Here is a 26141-nt window from a genome sequence, read left to right as displayed (position 1 = left end):
ACAACACTCGTGAAAAAAGGTGGACTCTGTGGGTCTTTCCCCTTCTCTCTGATTTGTTGTTTGTTCCCTCTAGTATCTCTATTGGCAGTATCTGATGTGCCCTGCGCCATTCTTTTCCTTGTTGCATCAAATTAAAAAAAAAATATATATATATATATATATATATATACTATATATTTATATGTATATATATGTATATATTTATATATCTTAAAAGAACGAAATAAAATACTGGGAAACTCTGCAATTAAAATGCTATTTGATGTTTGAGCCTAGAGAAATATTAGTACAGCTTTGCTATTTTTCTTTACAACCAAATGATGACGATGTACATTACAAAGACCACAACACTCAAAACACACTTTATAATGAAATAAGTTATTCCACCACCCACCTCTGATTAAACTCATTTGAGCAACAACTACTTACAGCCAGACCGGCAGATAAGAAAGGATCCGACAAACTTTTTCTGCCTTCACTATGATGTTGAACGTCTTTGTAAGTTTGCCCCTTAGTTTGAGGAGGAATTATTTGAGTGTGAAGAGAGAGAGGGTTTGCAGGCAAACAATCATCAACTGGTATGCCCAGTGAAGCTGTCATTGCCTCATACAGCTTCACACCTGATGTGACTCTGGACATGGTTGCTGACTGAGAGCAGGAGCTGGATTCACCTACAGGTTGCTTCCAGGCTATCCCATCCTAATAGTGGCTGCATTCCATTTCATGGTCAGTGGATCATTTTTGAAGGTATTCTCTGACCACGTTGGCATTTCACAGCCAAGCCAGTCCATATACTTGCATCAGGTCCATAGATACATCAACAGCTGATTGCACCAGTTTATCACCATGGCACAGTCGCTTTTGGGAAGGTAAAGAGTGGCAAGTGAATTTTATGCCCTTTCCCACTTCCCTTGTGTGCTAGGTGCTGTTAAATGCACCCACGTGGAACATCAGGCACCTCACCACACAGCACATCTTTTCTGCAGCAGACAGTGCTGGCACTCTATTAATGTGCAGGCTGCCTGTGATGCCAGGGCGTTAGACCTGGCATCTGTGGCATGTTTTACCCCTGCCTTTTTTTGCTTCTGAACTCCTGTTTTTGAAATGGTGCTGCATCTCATTTTTGCTGGTTTTAGGACTCTGGGCACTTTACTACTGCTGACCAGTGCTAAAGTGTAAGTGCTCTTCTGTTAAGAATCCTCAAGGTGATCAAATACTTCACCGACCAGTGTCTGGGCTCGTCTGTTGAGAGCCCTGACTTGCCAAGTGGCACCAAGTCTAGATCATGGGCCCTTGGAAGTAGAATCTAGTAAATCTAAGAAGAAAATCCACACACCGACTCTCAGCACCTGACATGAAGCTTGAAATTAGCTACAACCGAGTCCCGAGGAACTGTGTCACACACTCCGGCTCCGACGCAGGTCCTGCTGTGCAGCTGAAGAAATCAATGCTTCACCTGATTGGTGACTGTGAAATTGGCGCAGCGCCTGTTCTGTCGCCGCCGCATGACACAGAGCAGCTCGATTTTCAATGCATCATCCCTGGGGGCCAAGTTCTACATCGACGTTGCCCAGCAGTAAGGAACCGAGGCCACGAGACCGGAGATCGATGCCCCACCTGCCTTTACAGTAAAGAACCAACGCATCACCTCCCCTGACAGTAAGGAACTAATGCATCACCTATCCTGTGCTGCAGTAAGGAATCGATGCATCACTTCCCCTGTCAGTAAGGAACAGATGCATCACCTCCCCTGACAGTAAGGAACTGACGCAACACCTATCATGCGCTGCAGTAAGGAATCAACGCATCACTTCCCCTGGCAGTAAGGAACAGATGCATCACCTCCCCTGGGAGCAAGGAACTGAAGCATTGCTTTGCTTTTCCAGTGTCTCACCTCCCCTACGCATGTTGTCATCTTTGATTTTGACGCATCCGAGGGACTTTGTGCTAAGAGAACGCATCCAGGGATCTCTATGTATTTAACATATTTTACATTTGAAAAGTGATAGCTCTACATGTGTATATTGGATTTATGTCATTTTTGGTCTTGTTTTAGTCGAAACTGCTGTGATGTCCTTTTGTAGTGTTTTCACTGTGTTACTTTTTGTGTATGTACAAATGCTTTACACATTGTCTGAGATAAGCCTGACTGCTCCTGCCAAGCTACCAAGGGTTTAGCAGGGGTTATCTTAGATGTGTAATCCCCTTACCCTACCTAGAGTAAGGCTCCCTACTTGGACAGGGTGCAAACCATTGCCAACTAGAGACCCCGTTTCTAACACACGGGCTACTTTATTGATGTGCAAGCTGCCGTTCCTGGAAGCACACATGACAGTTACAATTTCCAACAGTCACCTCTTCCACATTGTTTGGTTGCTGGAAATTTCAGCGACGTGGCTTATTTGTAAGTAACTTCTCACACTGGGTCTACCTTTGTACCTTGGGTGGCATCTCAAACATAATCAATATTCACTACAACAAAAATACACACACATTACTGAACACACTTTTGGTGTTCTCAAGTCATGATTCAGGTGTCTTGACCGTAGAAGCGTATTTTTTGGTGTACTCCCCAGAAGTTGTATGCAAGGTTGTTGTAGCCTGTTGTGGGTTGCACAGCATCTCTTACATCTAGATGTTGACACTGACTGATTCTCACATCCAGGAACCTGGGTTTGGGCAAAGAACAGAGGTTAGGGTGTGCAGGTGTGTGATTGGTTTGTCAACGTATTTTTCTCTTGAGTCTCTTATCAATGATGACTATTAAACGTCCAACACACTGTCCATGCATACCACCTTGAGACAAGTTTGTTTACTTTGCATAATGTTGCCAACTAACACGATATGCTCAATGAAAGAATGTTGACTATATTTTCTGAAACACTGTAACACTTATCCAAGGCAATACCCAACTACAATATCTCATCCACAATATCTATCTCATCGTATGCTTTAGGCATAAATTGAAAAAACATAAATGAACCCACATATATAAGGTACAGCATCCCTGTTCTGCTTGTTTACTGTCTCACATTTGCAGTGATATGTGCACTAGAAGTGGTTGTACCTCTGGCAAGAACATGTTTCCCGTCTCTGCTATTTCTGTGCTTTCTGTTATGTTGCCTGTAAATGAAGTAGATATTATTATTGCAGATAAAGAGTTCAAAAACATGCAATTACAATACAGCCATTAAGGGTGGGCAAGTGATTAATTGGGGACAAAATCAATATCAGTCAAGCACAAGGAGTTCACCTCACAAGTTCCAGAACACTCCTATCGGAGTACCATCTAGTACAAGTATTCCATTTTTCAGGACTCCATCACTTGATAGTTACGCTCAGGCTGTCTTATTCTCTGGCAATGGTATAATATGTCTGACCTTTCAGATCAGAAGCAGCTGCATTTTGAGATGACTCAGCCTTCTGTGCTTCTCTTAGAGGCAATTCAGCTCTTCCAAACATGTCGACATCCATCTTTATTTCCTTTATGCCTCTGGCTGTGGATGCAGGTTTGACGCCTTCTTGACTGGCATCTACTTAAATTATAATGCCCTCAAGGCAAATCATGTGTCCTGGTACAGATGTGGGCACCAAAATAAGAAACTGTCAGCTCCTTGAACATGACGCTGCTATCCAAGCAGAGACCAACCAGAACAGAAAAAGTAGAGCATATCTTTAAAGAGTCACTGAAACTCCATTCTGTGATGTAAACCCCAGAACCGCGCATGCTGAGGCACCGCCAATCAATCAACATCACTATAAGGCCAAATGTCATTTGAAGGCATGACATGACATAACTTACTTAACATTGTATTCTTGAAGCCTCCTTATGATGCACAATTTGGCTAGAAAGTTTTAATAAGCTGTTTGCTGAGGCTTAAGCTACCTTAAGGTACCTGGTGACCTTCTTCTCCCATCTCTCTCTCTCTCTCTCTCTCTCTCTCTCGCTCTCTCTTTCTCTCTCTCTGCTCTATGCTGTGCATTCAACTCGGTTGAAAACGGGAGAGGACTATACTATGTTTGATGGATAAGGTCATCTTTTGTGATGATTCATTTTCTCCCAGTCCACTGGCTCGCTCCCATTATCAACAACTTCCCTTAGTCATCACTTTTAAGATAAACTCTAAATTGCTGTTTTTTATAAGAAGAAAACTCACAAGGGTGCAACCGTAGGCGGTGGAAAGTGGAATGGCCACTGATGACGTTCACACCTGCGCATATTAAGGAGCGTTGAAAGCTCCATTTAACAGCTACCGATGAAGTAGTAGCTGTTGAAAGAGGGGAAAGCCTATGAACTAGTAATAATTAGATGTCTACAAATATAACTTTATATTCTCGCAAAAATTAATAAAATGCATAAAGTAGTGTATGCAAACAATCAAAAACATCATTCTAATCAACTCCCTTCACTTCTCAGACAGCAAAAGAATTTTTCGGAAACCTAAAATCTTCCATTTTCAAGATACAGCTCTTATTCTAGTTATTCTAGCTTGATGAACGCAATCTTGTGCAATTAGAGTAACTGAGACTTTTGGAAATTCAGAAAAAGAAACAAATACAGTTTCCCTCGAGAAATGCAACGATGAGGAATACATCAGATGCGGGAGTGTTTGCTTGGTTTGTAATGCTGGAAATTACGACTTTGCTGGCAACTCTGTCGTGGGAACCTCTGGGCAAGTTGGCAGCTTTGAAGTGTGAACATGCGAGGGTAGTCATGTCCATGACCGCTGGCTGGCTGCCATATACTACTCGAATAGCTGGTTGAAGATAAATTGCACCATAACAGAGACTTGTCTGTTTTTTCTTTCTTAATTTCTGTATTTTCGCTGTGGATCAAAAAGTTACAATTTACCAGCATGCTCCTTGGGGAAATCGTAATGTCTAACCTGCAGAATGGCTCTAGCAACACTGTAGCAAGATGTGCAAGCAGAACACTAACATCTAATTCAAGTTGTTCCCCATATTCTAGGTAAATAAGAGATATGGCACCAAGAAACTTGAAAATTTTCTTTTTTCTCAAGTACATATTGGTGTGCAGCAGTTTATTTTTTCACGTATTTTAAAGTATGCATCCCAGTTTAGGGACCAACACAACATTTGTAAATAAATATTGGAAGGCACCGCCGAGCTCTGATGATGCATCTCACGCCTTCCCTCCAGCGTCCCCTGACGGCCCCAAATGGTATCCATTGCACAGCCCAATAAACTTGTCTTTGTATTCCCCTAATTCCACAACCACTCCTCTGCCTGTGTTGCTCTCTCCTGCTTCGCAATTCTCAGTAGCTAGCCCTTCACTCACATATCTGCTGAATCCCCTTCACACTGACATGCAGGCCTTTATTGGTCTGGACACAAGGTGGCATACACACAGGCCCTCATTTACAAGGACCCTGCACCGCCAGAACGTCACCTTTAGTGACGGTGTGGCAGCGGACACTGGACCATATCTACGTCCAGTAGTAAAGCCATGCCACATGGCTTTTAGTTTTCATGGCCTTGTAGATATGGACTAAGGCAACGCAGCGGAAGTCATTGCGTTGCCTCACCCTGCGATAGATAGGGGGACATGCATTAGGCATTAAGGTGGATGTGAAAACAAGAGTTGATGGACAGAATGCAGAACAATGTCATACATTCACCCCAGTACAGAGATCTGGGACTAAATCCATCGTTTTTTTGCTCACCATGCCATTCCAGTTTGAACCCAGCCATATGCAAATCAGTCTTGACCCTGTGCCTCATGGGAACAGTCCAGCGCGAATTGCCAAGCTAGGTCCTCCCTGGACTGGAACCAAGCATCCTAGGACCGATTTCGGGGTTTCACCCTTCTTCAGCCAGGATAGCTTGATTCCAGTAACATGGAGAGCACGGGACTCACGTCTGAGCATACCCGTCCCACTCGGGTGACAAATGCAAAAACAACAGTTGATGGACAGAATGCAGAACAATGTCATACATTCACCCCAGTACAGAGATCTGGGCCTAAATCCATCGTCTTTTTGATCACCATGCCATTCCAGTTTGAACCCAGCCATACGCAAATCAGTCTTGACCCTGTGCCTCATGGGAACAGTCCAGCCCATACTGCCAAGCCAGGTCCTCCCTGGACTGGAACCAAGCACCCTAGGACCGGTTTCAGGGTTTCACCCCTCTTCAGCCCGGATAACTTGATTCCAGTGGCATGGAGAGCACAGGACTCACATCTGAGCATACCCGTCCCACTCGGAGTGACAAATGCAAAAACAACAGTTGATGGACAGAATGCAGAAGAATGTTATGCATTCACCCCAGTACAGAGATCTGGGCCTAAATCCATTGTTTTTTTGCTCACCATGCCCTTCCAGTTTGAACCCAGCCATATGCAAATCAGTCTTGACCCTGTGCCTCATGGGAACAGTCCAGCCCGAACTGCCAGGCCAAGTCCTCCCTGGACTGGAACCAAGCATCCTAGGACCGGTTTCGGGGTTTCACCCCTCTTCAGCCAGGATAGCTTGATTCCAGTGGCATGGAGAGCACGGGACTCATGTCTGAGCATACCCGTCCTACTCGGGGTGACAAATGCAAAAACAACAGTTGATGGACAGAATGCAGAACAATGTCATACATTCACCCCAGTACGGAGATCTAGGCCTAAATCCATCGTTTTTTTGCTCACCATGCCATTCCAGTTTGAACCCAGCCATACGCAAATCAGTCTTGACCCTGTGCCTCATGGGAACAGTCCAGCCCATACTGCCAAGCCAGGTCCTCCTGGACTGGAACCAAGCACCCTAGGACCGGTTTTGGGGTTTCACCCCTCTTCAGCCAGGATAGCTTGATTCCAGTAGCATGGAGAGCACGGGACTCACGTCTGAGCATACCCGTCCCACTCGGGGTGACAAATGCAAAAACAACAGTTGATGGACAGAATGCAGAACAATGTCATGCATTCACCCCAGTACAGAGATCTGGGCCTAAATCCATTGTTTTTTTGCTCACCATGCCGTTCCAGTTTGAACCCAGCCATATGCAAATCAGTCTTCACCCTGTGCCTCATGGGATCAGTCCAGCCCGAACTGCCAAGCCAGGTCCTCCCTGGACTGGAACCAAGCATCCTAGGACCGGTTTCGGGGTTTCACCCCTCTTCAGTCAGGATAGCTTGATTCCAGTGGCATGGAGAGCACGGGACTCATGTCTGAGCATACCCGTCCTACTCGGGGTGACAAATGCAAAAACAACAGTTGATGGACAGAATGCAGAACAATGTCATACATTCACCCCAGTACGGAGATCTAGGCCTAAATCCATTGTTTTTTTGCTCACCATGCCATTCCAGTTTGAACCCAGCCATACGCAAATCAGTCTTGACCCTGTGCCTCATGGGAACAGTCCAGCCCATACTGCCAAGCCAGGTCCTCCTGGACTGGAACCAAGCACCCTAGGACCGGTTTTGGGGTTTCACCCCTCTTCAGCCAGGATAGCTTGATTCCAGTGGCATGGAGAGCACGGGACTCACGTCCGAGCATACCCGTCCCACTCGGGGTGACAAATGCAAAAACAACAGTTGATGGACAGAATGCAGAACAATGTCATGCATTCACCCCAGTACAGAGATCTGGGCCTAAATCCATTGTTTTTTTGCTCACCATGCCGTTCCAGTTTGAACCCAGCCATATGCAAATCAGTCTTCACCCAGTGCCTCATGGGATCAGTCCAGCCCGAACTGCCAAGCCAGGTCCTCCCTGGACTGGAACCAAGCATCCTAGGACCGGTTTCGGGGTTTCACCCCTCTTCAGTCAGGATAGCTTGATTCCAGTGGCATGGAGAGCACGGGACTCATGTCTGAGCATACCTGTCCTACTCGGGGTGACAAATGCAAAAACAACAGTTGATGGACAGAATGCAGAACAATTTCATACATTCACCCCAGTACAGAGATCAGGGCCTAAATCCATTGTTTTTTTGCTCACCATGCCATTCCAGTTTGAACCCAGCCATATGCAAATCAGTCTTGACCCTGTGCCTCATGGGAACAGTCCAGCCCGAACTGCCAAGCCAGGTCCTCCCTGGACTGGAACCAAGCATCCTAGGACCGGTTTCGGGGTTTCACCCCTCTTCAGCCAGGATAGCTTAATTCCAGTGTCATGGAGAGCACGGGACTCATGTCTGAGCATACCCGTCCCACTCGGGGTGACAAATGCAAAAACAACAGTTGATGGACAGAATGCAGAACAATGTCATACATTCACCCCAGTACAGAGATCTGGGCCTAAATCCATCGTTTTTTTGCTCACCATGCCATTCCAGTTTAAGGTGGATGTGCCCAAGTAACACCCATGGCATTTGACACATTCACAGATTTACGAGATTTCGTAAACCTGGGAATGCGTCAAAAGCCTCTGCCTCACCAGAGGTGGCATAGAGAAGGTACAACAGGAAGAAATGACATTATTTCTCCTTGTTTTTTCCTCTTTCTATATGTGCTGCATTCTGCAGCATACTTACAAAAGAAAATCACCTCTATTGCTTATTTTTGTACAGGAAGGTATTCATTACTGCACAAAAACAGTCACCCCTAAAACTCAGACACCCTTGCACCATGACACAAGGGTGCCTGCATTGGCGCATGGCAGTAATTTGTGCTCCAACGCAGGGAGAAAGGACAGGAATGCGCCGTTTCTGATAGATATGGCGCATTCCTGCCCTTTTCTTTTGACGTAGGGCAGCGCAGCAGGAAGGTTTGCGCCCCTGCCTTACGTCAAAAGATTATAAATGAGGCCCAAAGCTTCTTAAATGGACATCAGTGCTGTCACGCAGACCCAAGTCACATCAAACTGTACTCACAGGTCTGCTGATGCACCTCTATCTTGACCCGCATGGCATGCACCTCTATCTTGACCTGCATGACCTTTTGGCCTATTTAGCTAGCGACCTCAACACAATTCACTGGAAGCACATTTGTTCTGCCTTGCAGGCCTCTACTGAGTTCTTCCCATCACTCCACACAGTTCCACACCTCTGTCCTGCAGGACCTTACTACTATTCCCATCCAGACCTGCACACGGCTCCCTCAAAGCACACCACTTATGACAAGTAGCACTCGCTGGTGTACTGGCCCTCGAGTACTAAGTACGCAGACACAGCTCTGCCATTGCACCTCAATTCTAATATGCAGGCTATGGACCTTCACAGATTTTGCCCGCTGACACATCAGACTTTGAATGCAGGCCTCAATAGTATGGTAGTTTTCAACAACTTGCGTACATAGCTCTGCCAGTGTATGTATGTAAACTAAATTAATTAAAATTGTTACAATAAATACATAAGGCACAGTAGGGAAAAATGTAAAAACTGAAAGTATTGGTGGTGGTAGTGATATTGGTATTGGTGGTGGTTGTATTGGTGGTGGTGGTGTTGGTGGTGGTGGTGGTATTGGTGGTAGTGGTGGTATTGGTGGTGATAGTGGTGGTTGTGGTGGTGGTATTGTGGTGGTGATATTGGTGGTTTTGGTGCTGGTATTATTGGTGGTGGTGGTATTGGTGGTGGTGGTATTGGTGGTGGTGGTATTGGTATTGGTATTGGTGGTGATGGTATTGGTGTTGGTGGTATTGGTGGTGGGGATAGTATTGGTGGTGGTAATGGTGGTGGTATTGGTGGTGGTGGTGGTATTGGATGTGGTATTGGTGGTATTGGTGGTGGTATTGGTATTGGTGGTGGTATTGGTTGTGGTGGTGATATTGGTGAGGGTGTTGGTATTGGTGGTGGTGGTGGTATTGGTGGTGGTGGTATTGTTGTTAGTATTGGTGGTGGTGTTGGTGGTGGTGGTAGTGGTGGTGGTGGTAGTGTTGGTGGTGGTATTGGTGTTGGTGGTGGTGGTATTGCTGGAGGTGGTGGTATTGGTGGTGGTGGAATTGGTGGTGGTATTTGTGGTGGTATTGGTGGTGGTGGTGGTGGTATTGGTGATGGTGGTATTGATGGTGGTGGTATTAGTGGTGGTGGTATTGGTAGTGGGGGTGGTATTGGTGGTGGTGGTGGTGATGGTAGTGGTATTGGTGGCGGTTGTATCGACTGTAGTGGTGGTATTGGCAGAGGTGGTGGTATTGATTGTGGTGGTATTGATGGTGGTGGTATTGGTAGTGGTGGTATTGGTGGTGGTGTTAAATAAATAATAAAACAGGCTTTTGAAAACAACCCTCAGGTGGCTTTAGTACAGATGACATCTAACACAGAAGTGCTGTTGTCAGCTTCAGCGCATTAGCACGGGATTATGTGCTACCTGGAATGCACATGATGTAATTTGATAATCATTTCTATTGGTGGTGGTGGTATTGGTGGTGGTGGTATTGGTTGTGGTATTGGTGGTGGTATTGGTGATGGTGGTATTGGTGGTGATGGTGGTATTGGTGGTGGTGGTATTGGTGGTGGTGGTATTGGTGGTGGTGGTATTGGTATTGGTATTGGTGGTGATGGTATTGGTGTTGGTGGTATTGGTGGTGGGGATAGTATTGGTGGTGGTAATGGTGGTGGTATTGGTGGTGGTGGTGGTATTGGATGTGGTATTGGTGGTATTGGTGGTGGTATTGGTATTGGTGGTGGTATTGGTTGTGGTGGTGATATTGGTGAGGGTGTTGGTATTGGTGGTGGTGGTATTGGTGGTGGTATTGGTGGTGGTGGTATTGTTGTTAGTATTGGTGGTGGTGTTGGTGGTGGTGGTAGTGGTGGTGGTGGTAGTGTTGGTGGTGGTATTGGTGTTGGTGGTGGTGGTATTGCTGGAGGTGGTGGTATTGGTGGTGGTGGAATTGGTGGTGGTATTTGTGGTGGTATTGGTGGTGGTGGTGGTGGTGGTATTGGTGATGGTGGTATTGATGGTGGTGGTATTAGTGGTGGTGGTATTGGTAGTGGGGGTGGTATTGGTGGTGGTGGTGGTGATGGTAGTGGTATTGGTGGCGGTTGTATCGACTGTAGTGGTGGTATTGGCAGAGGTGGTGGTATTGATTGTGGTGGTATTGATGGTGGTGGTATTGGTAGTGGTGGTATTGGTGGTGGTGTTAAATAAATAATAAAACAGGCTTTTGAAAACAACCCTCAGGTGGCTTTAGTACAGATGACATCTAACACAGAAGTGCTGTTGTCAGCTTCAGCGCATTAGCACGGGATTATGTGCTACCTGGAATGCACATGATGTAATTTGATAATCATTTCTTTGGTGGTGGTGGTATTGGTGGTGGTGGTATTGGTTGTGGTATTGGTGGTGGTATTGGTGATGGTGGTATTGGTGGTGATGGTGGTATTGGTGGTGGTGGTATTGGTGGTGGTATTGGTGGTGGTGGTGGTGGTGTTAGTTGTGGTGGTGGTATTGGTGGTGTTGTTGGTGGTATTGGTGGTATTGGTATTGGCAGTGGTATTGGTGGTGGTGGTATTGGTGGTGCTATTGGTGGTGGTATTGGTGGTGGTACTGATGGTATTGGTGATGGTATTGGTGGTGGTATTGGTATTGGTGGTGATGGTATTGGTATTGGTAGTGGTATTGGTGGTGGTGGTATTGGTGGTGGTGGTATTGGTGGTGGTAGTGGTGGTTTAGGTGGTGGTATTTTGGTGGTGATATTGGTGGTGGTATTGGTGGTGATGGTATTGGTGGTGGCGGTATTGGAGGTGGGGTAGTATTGGTGGTGGGGGTAATGGAGGTGGTATTGGTGGTGGTGGCATTAGTGGTGGTGGTGGTATTGGTGGTGGTAGTGGTGGTTTAGGTGGTGGTATTGTGGTGGTGATATTGGTGGTGGTATTGGTTGTTTTGGTGGTGGTATTAGTGGTGGTATTGGTGGTGGTATTGGTGGTGGTGGTATTGGTGGTGGTATTGGTGGTGGTTGTATTGGTGGTGGTGGTATTGGTGTTGGTATTGGTATTGGTGGTGATGGTATTGGTGGTGGTGGTATTGGTGATGCGGTAGTATTGGCGGTGGTGGTAATGGTGGTATTGGTGGTGGTGGCCTTAGTGGTGGTGGTGGTATTGGTGGTGGTGGAGGTGGTGGTATTGGTGATGGTGGTATTGGTGGTGGTATTGGTGGTGATGGTGGTATTGGTAGTGGTATTGGTGGTGGTGGTGTTGTTATTGGTGGTGGTGGTATTGGCGGTGGTGGTAGTGGTGGTGGTGGTATTGGTGGTGTTGGTGGTATTGGTGGTGGTGGAATTGGTGGTGGTATTGGTGGTGGTTGTGGTGGAGGTGGTGGTATTGGTGATGGTGGTATTGGTGGTATTAGTGGTGGGGGTATTGATGGTGGTATTGGTGGTGGGGTGGTATTGGTGGTGGTGGTGGTAGTGGTATTGGTGGTGGTTGTATTGACTGTAGTGGTGGTATTGGTGGTGGTGGTGGTATTGGTGGTGGTGGTGGTATTGGTGGAGGTGGTGGTATTGATGGTGGTGGTATTGGTGGTGGTGTTTTAAATAAAACAGGCTTTTGAAAACAACCCTCAGGTGGCTTTAGTACAGATGACATGTAACACAGAAGTGCTGTTGCCAGCTGCAGCCCATTAGCACAGGGTTATGTGCTACCTGGAATGCACATGACTTAATTCGCTAATCATTTCTAAATCCATTTTACTTGGGGGGTTGAAACAGACACAAGATATTGCCGGGTTAAAATGATTCAAAGCAGGCGCCCTTGTTACGGGGGCGGCCATGCTGCTTAGAAATACACAAGCGGTTTCAGCTGAAGCAGTGCATGTCCGGCCTGTTGTAAGAGGAACTCAATAAAGTAAATAGTGCTTACAGACTAAACAACAGGTCCAGTGTAACAACTGAAATATAAGGGCCAGTCGCCAAGGGAGGGCACAAATGAAGACAAGGCAGTACTAAGGAGGAACTAACAATCCTATTAACGAATCCGAAGGCAGCATTTACGAATGACACAAACCAATTAAAAATGTGGGAGGAGAGTCGGCGTGGCTTCTCTCTCATACTCTACCTCAGCAGTCTCGCAGAGCGAGCAGCGCGTGCGCACTGCCGCTGCGCTGGACCTTAAAAGCAATTTCAATGCAATAGGTCTCACAGTTGCTCAAACTAAAAAGGCTGCTTTTGGTGAGTCTCATAAGATTGGAGAATGTATCCAAAATGTGCCTTTTCGTGTCATTTGGTCTGATCCTCATCCCTTGATATAAGTAGCACTTGTTTTTTTAAATAGACCTTTTAAGGTCGAATAGGAGCCTAAACTAGAGTCATCAACAGGAACTAATTTTAGGTCTTTGATGGCATTGTGCAAATAGTTTGACCATTGATTATTCATTTGTGTATAAATCGCTTGCATCACTGACTTCAATGTGTTTGGTTTCAGATTTAAAACTTGAAAATAGTGCTTGATACAAAAGGATTCACCCTCCAGTCTATGCTTGTGAGGTGGTTTGTAAGCGAAAAATACCTGTGTATGTAATCCATTGAAGACTATCAAACCGCTGTGCTAGTTTCAAAGGAAAAAACGAGGTGGTCATAAGCTACTGTTGGGCTTAGCTTCGCTTCACCTACTCTCAGTATTGTCTCTGCAGAAGGAGCTGAGACTCGAGCTTGCACAAAGCAAACGTCAGCCTGCTGACATTTTCCTTTATGCAGTTCGCATGGGTGGTCAGTGTGCTTGTACTAACCAGCCATACTCCCATATACTCTTTAGATGTCCTAAGTGCCAATGATGGCTAGGTTTATTCTTTACCTTTCCAAATACCATCACCTTGGTTTTTTCGGCATCTACATTCAACTTTTTTAATGAGTTATGCTTAAGAAGTGTATCCAGAGAATGTTGCATACATATATTTGTATAAACAACTATAACTAAATTGTCTGCATTCTGTATTAGCTGAATTGTTTGTGATTCGAGCTTTGTAAGAAAAGAATTGCCTTTCGAGATAACACTCCCAAGGTCTGCAAAGGTTAAATAAGAGCGATGCCAAAACGCAACCTTGTTTTAATCCTTGTTTTTTGGCAAATACTTTCTGGCCCACCCCTAGCTTTAATTTGAACCCAAGTCTCTGTTGTTAGAGAAACTATTCCATTGAGCAGTCTCAGTGAGATGCCCCATCAGGTTGACCTATACCATAGATGACTGCAATCCACTTTGTCAAAGGCTGCTGAATAATCCACGAAGCAGGTGAAGAGAGGCAGCCTCTCAGGCTGGGTTTCACTATGGGCCCTATAAGACAGAGTTACAATATTATCAATTGTCGAGGATTGTTGCTAAACCCAGTCTGGGAGGAAGGTATTTATTTGTTCTCCTCAGCCTATTCTTCTAGTTCACCTAACAGGATATTACCATAAGCCTTAGCTTCCACCTCCGTTAGTGCTATTAATCAAAAATTGCAGGATTGTTGTTATTGTCTTTTTGTATATCAGATGCAAACTGGAGTTATGACTCTCTTGGTCCAGGGAGCCATAGAGAGGGTTCCGGTGCCAGAAGCAGGCTGTGGTTGCTATTCCAGCTTCTTTATGGTACAAAAAAAGGACAAGAGCCTTCATCCTATCCTAGATTTCTGAGCCCTCAACTACTTCCTCAAAAAGGAAAAACTCAAGATGCTCACATTGGGTCACGTCTTGTCTGCCCTGGACCCAGGAGACTAGATGGTAGCGTTGGTCTTGCAGGATGCCTGTTTCCACAGTCCCGTCCTGCATGTCCATCCACGTTACCTGCGGCTTACGGTAGGCCACAAGCATTCCCAGTTCCCCGTGCTCCCTTTTTGCCTTACCAGCACCCCTCGGGTGTTCACCAAAGACATGGCAGTGGTCGCAGCTCATCTGCACAGATCAGGGGTACCAGTCTTCCCCTATCTCAATGACTAGCTGCTGGAAGCAGGCACACCCCAGGCTGTCATGTCCCAACTCCGGACTATGATGGACCTTCTGCATTCTCTGGAGTTCACTATCAGCATGCCCAAGTCACACCTGACTCCCTCTCAGACGCTCCCTTTCATCTAAGCTGTTCTGGACAGAGTGCAGTTTCAGGGTTATCTTCCCGAGCAGCAATTCCAAGATATTCAGGATATGATACCGATGTTTCAGCCTCTTTCCTTGAATTTCGGTGAGACTGATTCTGAGGCTGATGGGCCTCTTGGCCTCCAGCATCCTGCTTGTGGCACATGCCAGGTGGCACATGTGGGCTCTGCAGTGGGAGCTGAAGTTCCAGTGGGTGCAGCATCAAAGAAATCTCTCCGACATGGTCCAGATCTTGGAGGGAACTGCAATGTACCTGCAGTGGTGGCAAACGGTCCACGATTGGGTCAGAAGCAGACCCCTCTCCCTTCCTCAACCAGATCTCACAGTAGTGACAGATGCATCACTCCTGGGATTGGGCGGCCATCAAGGAGAGGTGGCGATCAAAGGACTTTGTTCTCCAGCGGAATCTGGTTCGACATCAACATGCTGGAGCTCCAGGCGTACTGATTGGCATTGAAGGCCTTTCTACCCTCCATCATGGGAAGGCTGGTCAAGGGTTCATGGACAACACCACCACCATGTGGGATTGCAACAAACAAGGCAGGTGGGGTCGTGGACCATTTGTCAAGAGGCCCTACATCTCTGGAGATGGCTGGAACAGCAGGGTATATCCCTGGTGGTTCCACACCTGGCAGGTTCCATGAACAACAGGGCGGGCGAACTCAGCAGTTGATGCCTAGAGGATCACAAATGGCATCTAAACCTAGAGGTGGCTCTGGGTCTCTTTCAACAGTGGGGAGAGCCTTGGTTAGATCAGTTCACCTCGCACGATAACATAAAAAATGAGCAGTTTTGCACATTTGAATTTCCAATGAAGCTCTCATTTGCAGACGTTTTTCATCTTGTGTGTAACTCAGTCCTCCTGTAAGCCTTTCAGCCCATCCCACTTTTGCCTAGAGTTCTCAAGAAGATCGGGAACCACTGGGCCAAAGTCATCTTTGTGGTTCCGGACTAGGCACGGAGAGTCTGGGATCCAGAGATTCTGAACAGGAGCATCGTTCCTTTGATTAGGCTGCCCCTTCAGGAGGATCTTCTGTTACAGCAGCAGGAGAGAGTCCTCCACTCAAAACCCGTCAAGTCCTCACCTTGTATGGAGATTGAGCGGCGGATATTTAGAGCTTTCGTCCTTCCTCCTGATGTCTGTAATCTTATTCTGGTAGCCAAGCGTCCCTCCACCAAGACGGTTTTCGCCTGCAGATTGAAAATGTTTGTATCATATTGTACAGAAAAGTCTATTGACCCTCTTTCAGCCTCCCTTTCTGATATATTACTTTTTTTTTACCCTTGCCCATTGGGGCTCTGCTCAGGGCTCTCTGAAAGGGTATCTTTCTGCCTTGTCTGCTTTGTTGCGGCTGCCTAACCAACCTTCCTTATTGTAAATAGATTTCTGAAAGGTCTTGTACATATGTTCCCACCATCCCCTTTCATTATGCTTTAGTGGGACCTTAATGTGGTTCTCACATTTCGGATGTGTGCTCCTATCGAGCCCTTACACAATTGTGCCCTTTGGATACTCACCGTCAAAAACAGCCCTTCTTGTGACAATCACATCAGTCAGGAGGGTGAGTGAGATGCAGGCTTTATCATCCAAGCCTCCCTTTCTATCATTTTTTCCTGACAAACTGGTGCTTCGCACTAGGGCCTTTTTCCTGCCAAAAGTGATAATATCACTTCATGTAGGTCAATCTATCACCTTGCCCACTATCTACGCTCCGGTGGAGCTACTCCACCGTCTGAACCTTAAAGCAGCATTGTCGTTCTGCCTTGACCACACACAAGTGTTCCAGGTGGACGAGCAACTCTTCGTGGGGTATGTTGGTGTGAATAAATGTCGAGCAGTGCAGAAATGGACCATCTCTAGTTGGGTCTTTTTCTGTCTCAAGATTTATTATGCACTTGCAAAGAAGCAGCCTCCTGAGGTCTCAAGAGCTCATTCTACCAGAGCTAAGGCTGCGACCACTGTGTTAGCCCATGGATTTCCAGTCCTGGACATCTGTCAGGCAGAAACATTGGCATACCTGCACATGTTTACCAATCATTACTGCCTGGACAGTCAGGTCTGCAGGGATGGGCACTTTGCCCATTCGGTCCTGCAGGACTATTTAATCTAAATTTGTCCACAGATCCACGTCAAGGATGGTATTGCTTTGTTATCTATTCAAAGGTAAGGAATCTGCGACTAGATATCTCTATCAGAAGAACAAGTTACTTACCTTTGGTAACACTTTATCTAGCCGCAGATTCCTTACAGACCCACCCATCCTCTAGGATCAGGACTGATCCCTTTCAGGGCCCTAGTTTGGACACACCGGTGTCAGTGCACTTCATGGATCCATGCTTCTGGCGTGGAAAGTCATGAAAAGTAACTGACGTCAGCGCGCCAGGTTGGCGCCTATGTAGGGGACACCGGCTTTGCTTCCAGCGCAGACAGTGCTGACTATACCAAGCGAAGCCAACCGATGCCACCTACCAGTGTACAGGGGTACTGCTCATGAAAAATGTTCCAGATCCAATCCGAAACCTGGGGGAATTCAAAGTTAAGGAATCTGTGGTTAGATATTGTCACTACCAGATAAGGTGTTACCGAAGGTAAGTAACTTGCTCTTTAGGAATATGCATTCACATATTTAAATAAAGGTTGACTGAAATATTAATTAATCCTCATTGAAAACCTAAGGGAGACAGTTTCCTCTATATTAAGCGTGATTACAATGAGCCTTTCTGGAATCAATTATGGTGCAGTGGACCTGCACAGCACGTGAATCTAATGTCTGACAGGCAAAAAGACCCAGATCTAAGGTCTAACTGGCAAGAAGACCTAACGCTGCCCACCTTGCTCTAGATATGACCCTTAATCAAAGGTCATTGGTTAATTTGATACACTGTTTTATATATTTAATCCAGAATTGCAGCTCATAAAGAAGAATCTTGGAAATTGATAGGTTATCAAAGCCCTCAGTTTCAAATGGTTTGACATATTTAATCAAAGGTATAACAAGTACATTTTTAATCTTTTGTATATTTATTTCATGTGTAAGAATTTAATGCCCGATTGATGTTACTATAATATAATATGTAAGTATGTTTTTCTCAAGATTTAGCTAAAGTCTTGAAGACTATTCACATGGCCTCTTTGCAATGCCACTTAAAACTAACCTCAAAAATGCTTTTGGTACTACGTTCTTACTATCTTCGACATTACTTGACAATTTTTCATAATCATATTTTGCAGTTATCTTTAATTAAGTTTTTAATCACTACGGAGCATATTATCAACGGCCAGTGATAATTATCTCTGGCCGTCCTTAGCGTGAGAATTGTTATCGCTGATAATTATTCCAGCCATAGCATTGTTTTCCATGTAACATCGCTGGTTTTCCAGCGATGTTCCATGGAAAACGGCGATAACCTTGCTGATACGACCCTGTGGTCGTATCAACATAATCCACCTCTAATATAAAGTTTAGGTAAGTCAGCATTTTTGCTGACGTTAGTTTTTGGCAAAAACCGCAGTTTTCGCCAAAAACTAACGTCTGCAAAAATGCCTGGGCCTCCTTGTAAATATCGCGATGTGCACATCAGCGATATTCACAAGGTTGTTCTGCCCAGTGACGCCCACTTTGCATCTTATTAGAGATGCAAAGGGAGGCATCGGGTAAAAGGGTGCTAACATGCACTAATGCATGTTTTCCCCTTCTTGTTATTAGGGCGAAAACATTATCTCCGCTTTTTTGGCTATTAAAGCCAGAAAAGCGGAGATAAGGCCCTTGATAATATGCCCCTACTTCTTTTGTTTCATAGATAATAGCACGTCTTTTATATCTTCAGTTTCTCAGTAGTTGTCTCAAACAAAGGGGCATATTTACAAGGCGGCGATAGCTTTTTTGGCCGTTTTCCTAATTAGCAAGGTCACGCTGACGCGTGAAACCTTGCATTAGCGCACGCATTCTTAACGCCCAGCTTTGCATCTCTAATGAGATGCAAAGTGGGCATTCCTGACCTGACGCTAAACGACATTTCTCCTATCATCAAGCCCTACGCTATGAAGCATAGCGGCAAGAAAAGTAGCGATAACCCCTGTTATTGCTACTTTCCTTATGCCAGCTTCAGGACTGACTTAGCCATGATATCCTATGGAAGGTGGATATCATGGCTAAGTTTGTGGGGCCCTATCAACAAGCTAACGCCACATTTCATGAGATTATCGCTGGGTTTCCAGCGATAATCTCACGTTAGGCAGTTAGCGCTAGGATTTTTATCGCTTTGGAGATAAGCGTTGCTAATAGCACGCTATCTCAGCAATAAAAATTCACACTAGACGGCGATAATTATCCTAGCGCTAAGTGCGCTTAGCGATAATTATCGCCGGTTGTTGCTGATATGCCCCAAAGTTAGTTAATGTCATCTTTCGTCGATTTGAAGAACCTTTCACAAGCGGACATGATAAACAAGAGAACTTATTCAAACATTTTATAGACTGTGTACAGAGCTCAGTCTCATTCCTTTTAGCTATTTGAAAGCCACAACAAATATGGGCTCTCACTTATTAAGAGAATGGTCTATCAACGAAAATGTTGGGTTGTAAACTCGAGCTGCAGATGACAGCGTATCATCCTTAAAGTTAAAGTATCAAAAACAATTATCATCAGTAAACATTCAACATATCATAGTAGCACTTGATATCACAGTTATTTCATGTGAGATGTCCAGTGTGAGAATTCGAGCAATACAATCAAATCAAATCAAAATAAGCTTTATTCGGAAAGTTAATTTCAATCCATAAAAGCATGTACAATGTAACAAAACATTTTTAAATACAAAAAACATAAGAGAAAATTTATAAAAACCTGTATATACGAAATATAGTTCCAAAAAGCTCATTTCCATGGTTCCGGTTTATATATATATAAAAATGGTAACAAATGAGCCCAAAAAGATAATGCTTCAAAAAAGAGATAGACGTTTCAAGGTACTGAAAAGCGGTAACAACAATACAGCTAATAAATATGCAGGTCATTATTTCGAATTAATCTACCAGATTATTAAGTTATTAAAATTAGGTGAAACTGTGGATCAAGAACGATGAAACGTATGCCCCCTACTGCATTATTAGGATGCATTGGGGGATAAATCCAAAACAACGTTTGGAACTATGTCTTTGTATCAGTGGTACTATTTGTTCCTCTGTTCACCTCATGCCTAACTAAAAGCTATTACTTTGTTTGATCATATACGTGCAAAAACAGAGTGCGTATGTGCATAGTAAAAAAAAAAAAAAGAACATTTCATTTTCTCTGAAAAACAATTAGATGTAATGTATAGACGATAAAGGTAATCCACCCAATAGGTATACAAGACAGTGTTACCAAGTTTAAATATCCATATGTGAAAATGATAAAATAAGTTTACAGCTTTAGAGCAAAAAAAGAAGAAACGTTTGGCCCCAACTGCGTTATTAAGATGCGTTGGGGAATAAATCCAAAACATCATTTGGTAACAGATATCTACCGTTCTTCTAAAGTTTGCTCTGTTCACAATAAACCTAAATCAATGCTATTTCTACATTTAATCAGATTTTTTTTAAAAGCGATAACGTTATAATTTATGCAATCATTATCGAGACATTGAAGAGCCAAGAATGCTGGTCGACATTGACGAATTCCCCATAATTTAAAAATTGGTTTTAACCATTTCCTTCTCAATTCTTCATAAAATTTACAAAATAAAATAACGTGAATTGTTTTTTGCTCAGAAACGGAGTCACATGGGCAGTGTGATAGTTCGTTTGACCAATTGTTAACGGTTGGAAAAGTCACCAGCCTATGAAAAACATTCAGTCGAAAACGGGTGAGCACAAATCTATCGTATCTTTTGTCTGTTTTTTGTAGATACGGTTGCATGCCAAATGAAGTTGATATCAATAGGTTATGACTCACTGACAATTTTGTGACTTCACTAGTTAGTCTCAGACTCTCCATGTGGTTCATGCAGCGTTTCTTAAAATATTTCCTTACGATTGCTGACATGGAAGAAGGATTGTTAAAATATTCAGGATTACCAATATCTGTCATAAAGTCCTTCACGTACTTGATCCATTTTATTTCGAGGCAGTAGTCCAGTTTGAGAACATCTTGGAGCACTAACTGATTAAAGTGGTTTATTTCTGACTTCCAAATGCGGTGCCACAAAGTTATAGGTTGAATTTTTATAATGTCCGTGATGTAGGGGACTCCCAACTCAGCGTGGCAAACAAAAGTGGATGTGGAAGCCGAAACCGGCAATAAATATCTAAAAAATGCATTTTCCACTTTCTGCAGTTCGGAAACATTCCGGTGTCCCCAGATCCCTGCCCCGTATGTTGCTACACTCATACATTTTGCGTTATATATTTTGATCATTTCCGATGGTGGTCTTTTTCCTAATTTTTGGGAAAAATTGACAAGGGCGGTAGTGGCTCTCATAAAAAGAAGTTTTCTTAATGTAATTGCTTGATTCCATGAGCCCTTATCGTCTACAAGTATTCCCAAGTATGAGTAGGTAGATGTAGTAGCCAGTTTGTTCCCATTTAGGTAGATATCTTTACTCTTTTTGCTACCTTTGCCACAGTTCATCACAAAAGTTTTTGAAATATTAATGTTTAAATCAATGCCTTGCATATATTTATTATACAATTCCAGTGCCTTCTGGAGAGCTATGGGCGTCCTAGCTAGAATCACAGCATCATCCGCATACAGTAATGCTGGTATGCGTCTAGGGGTCAGAATTTGTTGTACCTGGGGAACGTCCTGGGTTCCATCCAATAAGGCCTTCTCAAGACCATTTGTGTACAGAGTAAAAAGGAATGGAGCCAGGACGCACCCCTGTCTTACCCCTCTAAGTACTTTAAATGATGAAGTACATTCTCCCGCTCTTCCAAATCGGACTCTCGCTGAGGCATTGCTGTAAAGGGCTTTCAAAAAATCTATTAGGGGTTCCTCTACTTTCATTTCCTTTAAAATATGCCACAATTTACCATGAGCAACGCAATCGAAGGCCGAAGAGAGGTCAACAAACGCAAGGTAAAGTTTTCCTCTCTTCGCCCTCGTGTATTTGCCCAGCAGAATGGCAAGTTTTAGTCCCTGGTCTATTGTCCCCAGGCCTTCTCTAAAACCAAACTGTAGATCAGACAGTATGTTCTTGTCTGTGGCCCAAGTTTGCAACCTCGTAAGAAGGATCCTTCCTGCTACTTTTCCTAGTGAATCTAGGAGTGAAATTGGTCTGTAGCAGGAAGGATCCTGTCTATTACCCTTTTTGTAGATAGGGACCATGATGGATTCCGTCCAGCTGTTAATGAGGCCCTGCAAGGAGGTTGCATTAAGAACGCGAGTCAAAATTGGGGCCCAGAGATCTGTGTTGTGTTTATAGATGTCTACCGGGACCCCATCGGGTCCAGGGGCCTTAGAGCCTTTACTTTCATTAAGTGCTACCAGGACTTCCTCGAGTGAAAAAAATAGCTCGATAGTGTGAGGAATGGAGTATACATGTAGAGATGGCGGTAATGCGGCTATGCTATTTATCGGCTCTGAAGAGCCAAAAATTCTTGTAAAATGATTCACCCATTGGGCCTCGTCTATCGCTATCTCTATAGAAGGAGAATTATCAGTTGAGAGAAACGGAGACCTAATTACTTTCCAAAATGCTTTAGCTTTAGCTTGCCCTGTGTAGGTCTTCCCCAGTGATTTTTTTATTGCCTTTTTTCTGGTCGCAATAGCCTGATTATATGATTTCCTTGCTTGCTGGACAGCTAGTCCATCTTTATCCCTGTTATGGATCGCTTTTTTTAGTGTACGGTAGGCATTTGTACAGTTTGTATCAAACCATTTTGTATTCTTAAGATCACTCTTTTTCCTGTTTACGGACAGTGTGCTTTTTATAATGGCTGTAATGGAAATAAAACTGTCTAGGATAGATGATGGCAAGGAATTCTCGTCCAGACACGACAAAATATGGGGAAGGGCCTTGGCCACTACTGAAGATGTAATGATTTCTGGATCTACTAGTTCCCATTTTAGAGAAAAACCGTTCATGCTGTCAATGGCAAGGTTGGGGCAGGTATGACAGAATTTATTCGTTTTGCGTTTATTATGGGTGTTGGAACTTTTCCTCTTGATGGTTACAGTCTGTCAGAAGTGATCGCTGATAGCGATCTTATGGGTAATAAATTGCTTTACCCTGTTCCCAAGATTATTTGATGTCAAAATATAATCTATTACAGAGCCTGTCCCTCTCCCGTTATAAGTTGGTAAGAATGCTATTGGAGGGATCGCTAATTCGTTTGCAAAACTTAAATTCAACCTAAATATAGTTTCGTTCAAAGCACTCCCGAGAATATTATGGGGAAAGTGAGTAAGGTTGTAGTTATCCTCATCGATCATGCCACAAATCCTGTTATTGCTATTGGGGCACAAATTAGCATTAGAATCCCCTCCCCAGATGATCTGGGCATTTCCTGAGCTGACCATCTGAATTTTATGTACGACTTGTCTGAGTTGATCGATAACTTTAAATTCATTCTCTTTTGGGATGTTGTTGTAGAAATTGACAAGTATTAAGATGTCATTCCTATCCATTGTGAGAGTAAGAATTTGGTAAAAGGGGTTCGAATACTCAAATGTTAGTTTTTTTATTATCACAAGATTAGATATGTATGTACATAAGCCTCCCTTTGGTCTTCCATGAGTGGAGGGAGAGGCTGGGGTGTGAAAAGTTTTGAAACCGTTAATGCTGATTTCATTTAACGACCAAGTCTCTTGCAGACATAGAATGTCCATATTTTTAACAAAATCAAGGAAAAGGTCGTTGTTGATTTTGGAATATAAGCCCCATATATTCCAATATGTGATGTTAATATGTCTTTCCACTTCCCTAGGTATTATAAATGATTGATGAGCTGATCCTGGTACCTCTATTTCCACTAAAATTGGATTTGTGATGCTTTTTTTGGTAGAGACAGTAGCATGAATATCCTTCTGCATTAGCTTATTTTGCGGCTGCCTCGCAGTATCATGAACTCTAGCTACTAATTCAATCTCAGTTTCAGATATGCTCCATTGAGGAGGTGTAAACAAGCCTGTATCGGGGTTCCCAGCCAGGATCTTGGCTCTATTTGTTGGCTTTAGGGGTAGTCAATCTGGGTCTTCTAAAGAAGTGAGTGCGCCAAAACGATTATAGACAGGGATATTAAATTTTTGGTTAGGCAGGAGCTGGTGATGAACCGAATTCGTTAATTCAAAGGGAGGGCGATAAAAGAAGCCTAGAGGAAGTATGTTAATCCCTTGTTCAAATATATTTTTGGCCGCAAACCCCAAAATTTTCCTGACTAACCAAGGAGATCTGAAAGTCAATACAAAACAGTTGCCCGTAAATAATTTCCTAGATCTTCCAATCCATCCTATTCTGCGTATCATCTTGAATTCTTCAAACAAGATATTAATGTCGCCCACTCTGTCCCCCAGCCAATGTAGAGCTTTGTTCCTTAGTGATTCGTTGCTCTCCTGATCGTTTTGGCCTAAGTGAGGAACATTTCCCATAATCACTGTATAGGGAGTGCAGGCTGGAGGAAGATCCAGATGTAAAGAAGGTGGTGCCTTTACAGATGTTGGTTTAAAAGCAAAAGAGGAGTGTTTATCAGTGACTGTATGAGACGGCGAGACTAGATTTTGTTGTGTCTTTGTTGCCCTAAATTGGTTGTTGCTTTCGATAATGGAGGTATCTCCAAGTGAGTCAATGTGGGAAGGAAAGTGTCGGGATTTCCTGATGTTATTCGCGCCATTACTAGTGGGCCTAGGGCTGAGGGATGGGATGGTCTTGTCGTCGTTACACGAAAGGAATTTGGCTACCTGGGACTCGATCCGATCTAATCTAGATCCGATCGCCTCGACTGCTCCTCTCACAAAAGCATCTAAAGTTTTTATAGAGGAGAGGATGCAGTCCAGATCAATCCCCTTACTGTGTTGTTTGGTGATACTTGTTGCTGTTGGAGATATGGGGGGGAGTTGGGTGGTGTTGTTAGCCCTGTCTTGAGTTTTTTTCTTTCCAGTAATCTCCTTTCCTCTATGTGCCCTTGATTGATTAGCCTCTCTTGTACCTTTACCTGGCTTCCCTGACTGCTTCTTGGCTGTGTTTTTACCCTTATCTTGTTGTGCTGTATTTAAATCGCTGTGGTTATGCACTATGATATCACTTATAATATTTTGGACACAGCCATTAACTGGTATTCCGGTGTCAACGATCGCGATCGGAGTAGTAGATTTAATAGGAGTGGGTTGGTCGTCCCCCACTCTAGCTTCTCCAGTCACCAGAGTACCAGCTGCTAGTGTTTGTTCTACTGAAGATATTTGTTTTTCAATTGCCCCCATTGCCCCAGTCAGGTATGTTGGAAGAGTTTGCTTTTTTGGCTTCTTAGTGTCCATTCCCTCAGGTGGTTCGCAGCTCAATGCTTTCCTTTTGCCCATGATCAGAAAAAATTGAACGATGCCTTAAATCACTTAAATTGCACACAGTCTAGTAAATTTTGTAGAAGTGATCAAGGTAGTTTAGATCAAAAGCTAATTCGAAAGTGGCTAGAGTTACCTGCAGATGTACTCCAATCCTTGCGGGGAGGTCATGATAGGAGGGTGAGGAAAACAACCACGATGGAGGGCCCGGTCCGGTCCCACATGGGCACAGACCCGTCCTTCCCCCGGGCGCTGCCCGCGCGCGTCCCGCGCTGCGTGAGCGCCCGCTCAAATTTATGGCAATCCGGCGCTGAGTAGCGTCGTCATCAGCATGCACTGCAGTGTGGAGTGCTGGGAAATGGAGTTTACTCGGGCCGTTTCCCTCACGGCGATGTTACTCCTCAAAAGCAAAAGCACAGCCCAGCAGCCCTTCTGCGAGCCGTTCCCCTCACGGCGGGTAAGTGGATTGTAGGTCTCATTTACTGAACAAGCGTCCCGCGCTGCGTGAGCGCCCGCTCAAATTTATGGCAATCCGGCGCTGAGTAGCGTCGTCATCAGCATGCGCTGCAGTGTGGAGTGCTGGGAAATAGAGTTTACTCGGGCCGTTTCCCTCACGGCGTGTTACTCCTCAAAAGCAAAAGCACAGCCCAGCAGCCCTTCTGCGAGCCGTTCCCCTCACGGCGGGTAAGTGGATTGTAGGTCTCAGTTACTGAACAAG

At 44.4% G+C, this 26141-nt stretch overlaps 1 protein-coding gene across 1 annotated transcript in view; it reads left to right on the top strand.

Moving 5' to 3' along the window:
- Positions 1–26141, top strand: part of ME1 (malic enzyme 1) — a 1430669-nt gene that overhangs the window by 152397 nt on the left and 1252131 nt on the right. The window lies entirely within an intron of this gene.

This window comes from Triturus cristatus, chromosome 6 (assembly GCF_964204655.1).
Source record: "Triturus cristatus chromosome 6, aTriCri1.1, whole genome shotgun sequence".
NCBI lineage: Eukaryota > Metazoa > Chordata > Amphibia > Caudata > Salamandridae > Triturus > Triturus cristatus.
Note: the sequence above shows the minus strand (reverse complement) of the source record. Positions and strands in the feature narration are given on the sequence as shown.